Source organism: Lathamus discolor, chromosome 19 (genome assembly GCF_037157495.1).
Source record: "Lathamus discolor isolate bLatDis1 chromosome 19, bLatDis1.hap1, whole genome shotgun sequence".
Taxonomy (NCBI): Eukaryota; Metazoa; Chordata; class Aves; order Psittaciformes; family Psittacidae; genus Lathamus; species Lathamus discolor.
This window is the reverse complement of record NC_088902.1, coordinates 3,759,931-3,769,647: the sequence shown is the minus strand read 5'-3', so window position 1 is coordinate 3,769,647 and position 9,717 is coordinate 3,759,931.

The window sequence follows — 9,717 nt, the reverse complement described above, 5'->3', positions numbered from 1 at the left end:
CCATCCCAAGCAGGCTCAGGAAAATCCATCCCCCCCTTCCCTCGGGGCGGGATCTGGGGCTCAGCGGTGCCCGGGAGCAGGGCAAGCCGGCACAGATGCTTGCAGCGCCTGTGGTCCTGAGCCAGCCCCAGCCTCCCCGGGCAGCCCGCTGCGAGGCTGGGCAGCAGCCAGCTCCTGCTGCAGGCGAGTCTGGCTGCTCGGGGAAGGTGTGTGATTGCCGGCCGAGGGAGCTGCACGCATCCCTGCTTCCCAGAGCAGCTCAGGGCACGGCTGCTGCGGAAACTGGAATCAGATGCCGGTGGCAGGTGAAAGGAGGTTCCCACGGAGCAGCAAGGCTGGATTGCCCTGCCTGTCGCTGCTGGCACATGGAATCATAGAATGGTTAGGGTTGGAAAGCTCATGCCACGGGCAGGGACATCTCACACTGGACCATTGCGCCCAAGGCTCTCTCCAACCTGGCCTTCAACACTGCCAGGGATGGAGCAGTTACCACTTCTCTGGGCACCCTGTGCCAGCGCCTCAGCACCGTCACAGTAAAGAGCTTCTTCCTTTTATCTAACCTGAACTTCCCCAGTTACAGTTTTCAACCATCACCCCTTGTCCTGTCACTGCAGTCCCTGATGAAGAGCCCCTCTCCAGCATCCTTGTAGCCCCCTTCAGACCCTGGAAGCTGCTCTGAGGTCTCAACGCAGCTTCTCTTCTCCAGGCTGAGCAGCCCCAATGTCCTCAGCCTGGCTCCGTATGGGAGGTGCTGCAGCCCCAGGTCATCCCCGTGGCCTCCTCTGGACTCTCTCCATCAGCTCCATGCCCTCCTCAAGTTGAGGACACCGTCAGAATCAGCATCAGCATCTGTGCAAACGGGCCTGAACTCCGAGCAGGGAGAGGGGCCCTGCAGTGAAGCTGCTGCCGGTGTCAGTGTGGCCTCTGGCAGGGCTGTCCTGGAGGCCAGGACCACAGGCTCCAGGGGCGCTCAATTAGGAGCATCTGCTCAGACAAAGCTCAGGGCCCAGCACAGGTCTCTCCAACAATGCTTCCCACTGCAATTTGCATTTATAAGAGTATTGCCATGGCAGCAGAAATTTACATATTAATAGAAGCCAGTCCTAATTGTTAAGCTGCTCCTAACGTCTCAGGAGCAGAAAGGAGCCTGCTGTGTTTTAGCAAGCTGCTGGGGGCCCTGCCTTCCCAGCCAAATTCCTTCGAGCTCTCCCTGCCACTCCCTCTGCCAGTGCAGCTCTCCTGAGACCTGGGCAGTCCCAGCATCAGAGCCCACAGCATCCGTTTAGAAGCGAAAACCCAGGCTCCCATCCTGCTCGCTGGGAGCCGTACAGGCACACAGAGCTGGTGCTGTACACGGTGCACCTCCTGCGTTCCCTGGGTTGCCCGAACCGCCCTCCGGTATCCAGTCCTGCATCATGACTGTGCTGAAGTGGACACAAGGCCTTGTGGAGTAGGGAGAAGTGGCACAGGCGGTACCAGCCGAATGGTCCCACTGGAAGTACTTCCAGCCCAAGCAGCAGCGCTGGTGTGGCTTAGCATGGAAGGAGGCACTTGATCCCTGTCTTGCCCATGGCTGGGATGAGTCGGGTGAGCGTGGGGCTCCCCAGGGAAGGAGTTGCACGGCTCCTGTCCCTGACATGAGGAGCCTTCCTCCTCCTCAGCACAGGTCACTCCTGGATCTCCATGGCAGGGGCAGGAGGCTCTGCTGCAGCCCAGCCCTGCTCAGCGCCCTCAGGCTGCTCTCCTCCTTCTGGAGCACCGCGAGGAGCTCTGGGCTCTTGACACAGCACCTGCCAGAGCCCCCGGAGCCCTGCCAGGCGCACCCCTGGTCTGGGCATGCCTCCAGGGGCCCAGCACGTCCCCTTGGCATCCTCAGCCGCTGCACTCTGGAGTGATGCTCTCCAGGCTCCAGCCCTTGGCTGCCTCCTTCCCCAGCGCTGAGCTGCTCCCGGGGAAGGCTCAGCCTGCGCCGGGCCGGGCCTTCGCCACTGGATGGCACAAGAGCCCCGATGGAGGAGCCCGGGTGGTCCTGGGGTGCCGAGCGAGCCCCTGGCTGCTCCGGGATGGGGGCGCTGGGAGGTGCTGGACCCCCAGCCCCGCAGCTCCGCTCCCTCCTCGCACCCTCGGGGGCACCGGGGGCTCGGTGGGAGCAGGACTGACCTCGGCTGGGCTCTCTCTGCTGCACCCCCGGCCGGGAAGCCGCTCCTCCGGAGCACACACGGCTCTCCCCAGCCAGCTCTCCCTCCAGGTAAGAGCGAGCTCGCAGCCCTGCTCCTCACAGCCTGGAAACCCAGGGAGCCTTGACAAGTATGGGCTGAATGAGCTCCGTTTAATCTCGTCCTCCTTGCAGGGACTCCGGGGGAGGGTGGCGGGTGTCAGCCTGGCCCATAACTCACAATCAAAACCTTTCTCCCCCAGCTCCCTGACCAGCCCCTTCTCCATCTGCCCTGTTGCCCCGAGGAAGGGGCAATGTTGCTCTGCTGCCCTTGGCTCATTGTTCTCCTGCAGCTGCTGTGTCAACAAGAGCTGGGAGAGGAAATGGGTTGAGGGAGATGCCAAGCCCCCCGCTGCTAAAGGGAAAACCAGGGAGGCGGCGTTTACTGGCTTTCCAGGAATGGTGGATGCAGCACGGACCCCTGCAGCTCAGGAGAGGGAGGGCGCTGCATCCTCAGCCTGCCAGGCCCCCACACAGACAGCAGCAGCACCTGAGGATCCATGGGATGCTCAGCTGGTGGTTTATTTAGGCCAGGCTTTGCACAAGATGCAAATGCCTGGGAAGCCGTGGAGAGGCCTGGCACTGTGGGGAAGATTCCCTTACCCACAGACCCTCCCTCTTGATGGCACTGGGATGCTCAAGGACTGAGGCTGGTCCAGGGGCTGGGGCCCTGGCTGGCACTTGGTGGAATGTCCCCTCTCCTCCAGCCCACTCCCAGGCTGAGTGTGCCCATGCCCCCCATGGCCAGGGCACTGAGCTTGGTTAGAAGGGGTGAGCACCAGGGGACTGGCAGCACTGTGCCTCCTCTGAACACCATGGGAATGCAGCAATCTGCTATAGAGCCCTGCCAGGAGCTGGGCACAGACCTTCCCACAGCCACCCTGCCTTCAAACAGCCCCTCAAAAGGGTGGCAAAGTCCCTTAGAACAAAGGGTGGCAAAGAACAGGTCTCGCTGGGAGCACTGACAGAGACATCCCACCGCCACGGGCTCCTCCCCGGCCCCAGGTCCGTTGGGTTTGGTTTGGTTTGGTTTGGTTTGGTTGGGTTGGGTTGGGTTGGGTTTGGTGGCTGCAGGAGCACAGCCCCACAGCTGTGGTGCCCGCGGTTGTGCTCATGTGCATGCGCTTCCCCAAGCGCGGTGCCTGCACATCCTCTGAAACCCCCGTTGTTCGGCCAGGAGCTGGAGCCACGCTCCAGCCCTGCTGCCATTGGCGGTCCCATGGGATGTGTGCTGCTGGAGCCGGGCCCCGGCACCTCGTCCTGGCTGCCACAGTTCAGCAGGAGCTGCAGAGCCGTGGGTCTGCAATCGTGTCTGCTCCTGGTGTCATTCACATCGTCATGAAGTAACGGCAAAACCCCAGAACACCCCTGCCCCGAATCCACACCCTCCCAGTCACCAAGTGCTTCCCAGGAGCAGCAAGGAGATCTCCAGTCCTATTTTCCCTGGGAAATCACTACAACATAATGGCATCTTCATCTGGATCCCCTCTTGGCTCTGCAGACATGGGGCCAACACCTACAGCCCTTCCTCTCCCTCCCCTCGGGGTGGTTTGTTTGCTTCCTCCAACATTTATGGGTCAGCTGGAGTCAAGAGAGCTGATGAGTGCGAGCAGAGCCCCAGGCGCTTCCCAGCCACCGATGGAATGCTGGACAGGGGATGGGGACAGGGATGGGGATGGGTTGGCCTGGGGAAGGCTGCAGCCCACAGGATGCCGGTCGGACGAGCCTGCATTTCTCTGCTGGTGCAGGTCCAGCTCAGAGACTTGAAACCGAGAGTTATCTGTCTCCTTAAAGTGGGTCTGTGAGCAATGAATTAGGAACAGCTTAATCCCAGCATGGAGACCAAACACCGTCGCATAAATGGAACAATGAAATAGAGCTGTTAGTTTATAACCTTTCCCTATATTTAAACTAAATGGAAATTAATTTTTTTTTTTTTTCAATTACTTGATTCAGATTTACATTTTTCATTGTCAGACCAGATCAAAGGGTTTCCTGGGAAGTTTATTTTAGGAACGTTTTTGGGACATACACCTGTGATGCTGCTTTATTTGGGGCACTCAGACGGCTACCGACCAGCCACAGTCGCTCCTCATCGCCACCCAGAATTACACCCAGCCGTAGGAGAGGAGCCACCCTGCAGACCTGCTCTCTGGTGTGGAAAGTATTGAGCTTGAGAAGCACTCCATGACCCAGCTTCAGCGTGCGCTTGAGCTGTGTCCTGGGCTGCACCCCCAGAGCGTGAGCAGCAGCTCAGGGAGGGGACCCTGCCCCTCTGCTGTGCTCTGCGGAGACCCCCCCTGCAGCCCTGATCCAGCTCTGGGGCAGCAGCACAAGAGGGACGTGGAGCTGCTGGAGAGAGGGCAGAGGAGGCCATGGAGATGCTGCGAGGGCTGGAGCAGCTCTGCTCTGGAGCCAGGCTGAGAGAGCTGGGCTGGGGCAGCCTGGAGAAGAGAAGGCTCCTGAAGGGGAGACCTGAGAGCAGCTCCAGTGCCTAAAGGGGCTGCAGGAAACCTGGAGAGGGGCTTGGGACAAGGGCCTGTAGGGACAGGCCAAGGGGAATGGCTTGAACCTGCCCGAGGGGAGACTGAGATGAGCTCTTAGGCAGAAGCTGTTCCCTGTGAGGGTGCTGAGGCGCTGGCACAGGGTGCCCAGAGAAGCTGTGGCTGCCCCATCCCTGGCAGTGCTCAAGGCCAGGTTGGACACAGGGGCTTGGAGCAAGCTGCTCCAGTGGAAGGGGTCCCTGCCCGTGGCAGGGGTTGGAGCTGGATGAGCTTTGAGGTTCCTTCCAACCCAAACCACGCTGGGATTCTGTGAAAAACACCGGATCCAGGCAAGGAGACTGTGACCTCTCCAGCATCTCTGGCACACTCCTGAGTCCCATTCCCCCAGTTCAGGAGGAATTGGGATGCTGAAGGCTCTGCAAAGCCACCTCTTGGTCCCTCGCTGCTGGCAGGTCCTGCTCAGAGGACACAGGCGTGGATCAGACTCAGGAACCGCAGTCATGCAGTGTGTGAGCACCAGCACCGCTGGGCACCACTGCTGCATGGATCCAAAGAGCACACCAACGTCAGAGCCAGGGCAAAGTCTGGCAGGACGCAAAGAGGTGTGAAAGGCAAAGCATCATCACGTGCGCCCCATACACGTGTCTGTGGGTGCAGGACTGGTGCCTGTGCTGCCTGCCTCGTGCTCAGCACTGGCCTGGCCACATCCTGCCAATGTGCACAGGCAGGAAGAGAGAAGGGCCAGGACTGGGATGTGTCCCACCACGCACGTCTGCTGGAGCAGGGAGCAGGAGCAGGGAGAAGCATCCCTTCCAAGGCTATCAGGTACGTGGGACATGCTGCTTGGTGTGTCCTGAGACCATCCCGGTCCCTGGGCACTGCCCTGGGATGACCACACTGGCCCAGGCTGGTGGTGGCCTTCTGTTGGTGGGGTGCAGGGACGAGTGGGTGCGTGTGAGGTGCTTGCACACCCCGGCCAGGGCATCGCCTTTCATGAGGCTTTGTCCACACCATCACTAATAATATCAAGGTGTTCTGCCAAGTTCCTTCCAGCAACCTATGACTTCATTCAAAGTGACAGGGGACCTGATTTATTATACTAACGAGCGGGCGATAAATAAACATGACCTGAGAGAATCCCAATCCCACAATTCCGTACTTGTTCGGCTCCTTGGGGGAGAAGAAAGCTTTCCTGCCATTTCCCAGTGCTACCCAGAATCTCCCCTACTTGATCTGCCAAAGCTTTCTCCTGCTGTCGAGCTTGGCATTTGATTGAATTGACAGAAGCCGCTTATTAATTGTACTAATGAGGGGCTCCGCAATACGGAGCAACGGAGAGAGTCCAGTGTGGCTGATAAAACGCTCGGCGCTGCACGGAGCACAAGGTCACCGTGTTGCCAGGCTACTGGCTGTGTGCTGCCTGGAAAACGAATATGTGAACCAGGAGGTGACTCTGGGAAAAAATACTGCTCCAGAACTCTCACAATGAATAGGACAGTGATGCTTTATTTCCTTAGGAAGAATATACCGCAGGGAGGGTGTGAGCACCGGGGCAGCGCAGCCGGCCCCGCGCTCAGGAGCAGGCAGGGGATGAATGGCCAGGGTGCTTCACAGGCCCGGACATGCAGGAGCCCAGAGCCACGCTGCAGGAGGAGGTGTGAGGAAGGTGCCCAGGCTGCTGTGTGGCCTAAAGGGGGATTTTGGGTATCTGGTAACAGTAAGGGAACTGTCCTGCGTTTGACCTGCGCTGGTTTCCCAAATACCACCGCAGGGGGAGATGAAGAAGCCTGATTAGAGCTAACAGTAACTGCACATTTGGCAAGGGGATGCTCTTGGGAATCTCTGATCTCTTGAGACAGTCATTCCCGCTGGGAATTTACCAGAGAGCCCCCAAGGGTTTATAGCAATAAACAGGAATATTTTTGCTCCAGTAGGAAGGAAAAAGGACAAAAAAAAAAAAAAAAAAGAGGACAAATACCGATCCTAATCTCTTTCTTTTCAACCAGTTTTGGAGCCTCCATTCAACTTCTCCAAATTGCACCTCACCAGGGGAGCTTGTTCTCATACCAAGGCCCTTATCTGAATGAAGCCCTGGAGCATGAGCCCTCTGGTTTGCGGTAAGGCCCTGCCTAAAACAAACACTGAGAACAGGTCAGTCATCTTCCACGTCTGGGACATGGACCCATGGCACTGGAGCTCCCGCGGACCCCTCTGCCTGCACCCGTGCTGTGTGTGGGGCTGCCCAGCTCTGCGCTGAGAAACGCCATGTGCCGGGGTACCGGCATCTTTCCCACCCCATCAGCACAGGGAACCTTGCAGCCTTGCAAGGCACAGCCATCAGATGGGCTCCCTTTGCCCCCTGAGGTGCAGGGACACGGCTGCGGTCTGGTGAACCACAGGAATAACAGAGAGCTCCGTGGAAAGGTGTCCTTCCGAATTCCACCACGTTAATGTCACGGGAATGCAGCAATGTGACAGAAATGGCTTTGCCTGAGGATGGGATCATGGAGGTTTATCTGTCTAAACAGAGAGGCCAATGGGGCACCAGAGGATAACCAGAGCCCTTGCCTCTGGCTGCTGTGAGCAGCCCAGGCTGTGTGGGGCAGGATCCTGGCCCCATTCCTGGCTTTGGGCTGGCTCCTGGGGAAGCGCCGGTCACTGCCACCCATTCCTGGGCTGATCCGGTTGCTGTTCCCCTGGTGTCGGGGCAGGCAGGAGGGGAGGGAGCCCTGTCCCATGTCCCTGGGATGCTGGACACAGGCATGGTGGTGGGGCAGGTTCTGGAGCGGAAGGGCAGGCAGGAGGCGGGGAGGAAGAGCAGCCTCACCCCTGGGGCTGCCCAACAATGGCAGGGAAGGCAGCAGGGAGCTGGGAAGTGCAGGGGGTGACAGGACACGCTCCAGTCGCCTGTGCCCTGCTCCGGCCAGAGCCCCGCAGGCTCCCTCCTGCTGGCACTTGCCTCCCTGGTCCCAGGGCTTCCTGCCCTGGCCCTTCCCTCCCAAAGCTTTTGTTTCCCTTCTCTGGAGCAAAATGGATCTGGGGATCAGGTTTCCAAGGTGGAAAAGCAATTTCTTCCCCTGCAAATTGCCCCTGTTCTGTTGTGTTTCCCATTGACTCTGCTTGCTGAGGCCGGGGCTGCTCGCAGGCACCGCACTGGCTGCTGTTGGTGCCCGGTGGCTGCATGGATGGATGCAGGAAGCCCGGTGCCTTTCCAGGAATGCTGCCTGCACCCCTGGGCTCAGCCAGTGCAAACCGGTGCAGCACAACGCTCTAGGTGCAGAGCAGCTCCCTGTGCCGGAGGGCAAGCGGGCAGCGTGTGGTCCGAGCTAAGGGCCAGTATGTGCCTCTATGGGCTCCAGCATCCAGCTGAGCAGACCCAGGCAGGACCAAGGCCTGGTTAAGGTGAGACCCCAGGGTTTTCCAGACACAAAGGGATGTCAGGAATCCCCTGCTCACGCTGGGGCTCCATGCCTGGGGTCACCAGCCTCTGACTCCTCACTGAGGCTTATGCAGTGTTTGGGATCTGCAGGGATGCAGACCCTGCTCCAGACAAGGCTGGTCCATGGGCTCTGCCCCATGTGTGTGAGTTCTGGCTGTATTCCCCCTGCAGCTGAGGGGAATTCAAGGCTTCCTGGTGTGAAGCTCTGCTGGTACCACCGCAGCCACTGCACGCTTGGGGTCTGCTGGGCAGGGGGGAGCACACTGCAGCATCCTGCCCTCGCCCCTGCTCCCGTGGCACTGGGGATGACAAGGGCTCCCCACCACGTTCCCTCTGCCCGGCTCCTCTCTCCAGCTCGAAATTCACTCGGGAAAACAATACTTTGACTAACAAATAACAAGCCTGGCAGCCGGCCAGTGATTCAAAGGCTCCAAACCCGGAGCCGAAATCTGCATCTGGCCACAGTCCCTGCTTGGTTTGGCAGCAGTGCTGGTGTCTGAACCCCTGCCAGCACCAGCAGCGGCTGCGGTGCCCATAGCAGAGCATGCTGAACCGGCCGCGGGGCGTCCTGCATGCCCTGGCACTGCTGCCAGGGCCTGGAGTGCTGGTGTACCCATGCCCCAGGCTTTATTCTCACAGAAAGGGATATGCTGGCTGCCGTGAGCAGCTGCTGGAACAAGGAAAATGCCCTGGAAAACTGTTTGCAAACAACTGTGTTGCTGTGGGAGGCAGGATGCGTGCCGGGGCCCTCCTCTCCTGCATCCCATGGACCTCCTGGCCAGCCAGGCTGGCTCCGTCGCATCCCATCGCATCCCATCCCATCCCATCCCATCCCATCCCATCCCATCCCATCCCATCCCATCCCATCCCATCCCATCCCATCCCATCCCAGCCTCGCTTCCTGAGCAGAGCAGCAGCTCCCCGGCTCCAGGTCTGGCTGGGCAGGGAGGCCAGCACAGAGCTGGGAGCGCGCAGCCGGGCGAGGAAACACAACAGAGCCTGGCAGAGGCTCGGGGCTCCCGCGGGGTAACACAAACTGTGCTAATCGTAAGTGACACGGAGGCAGAGAGGGGCAGGGAGCAGAGGGGCTGAGCTGGAGGCTGCTGGGGGGGCAGGGAGCTGGGCTGTGGCCCCCCGGCCTCCCCCTGCCCGGGAAGGGTGTCATGTGGAAGGGTAATTGGATCCTGGGATTTACTGAATGATACCCATGGATTATTTCACAGCCATCGTGTCCCAGGGTAATCCTGTTATGGCATTACACAGCCACGTGCATGTGCTGCCCCAGCAGAGAATCCCAGACTGGGTTGGCCTGGAAGGGACCTTAAAGCTCCTCCAGCTCCAACCCCTGCCACGGGCAGGGACCCCTTCCACTGGAGCAGCTTGCTCCAAGCCCCTGTGTCCAACCTGGCCTTGAGCACTGCCAGGGATGGGGCAGCCACAGCTTCTCTGGGCACCCTGTGCCAGCGCCTCAGCACCCTCACAGGGAACTTCTTCCTCAGATCCAGCCTGAATTTCCTCTGTTTAAGTTTTAACCCATTATCCCTTGTCTTGTGTCCATG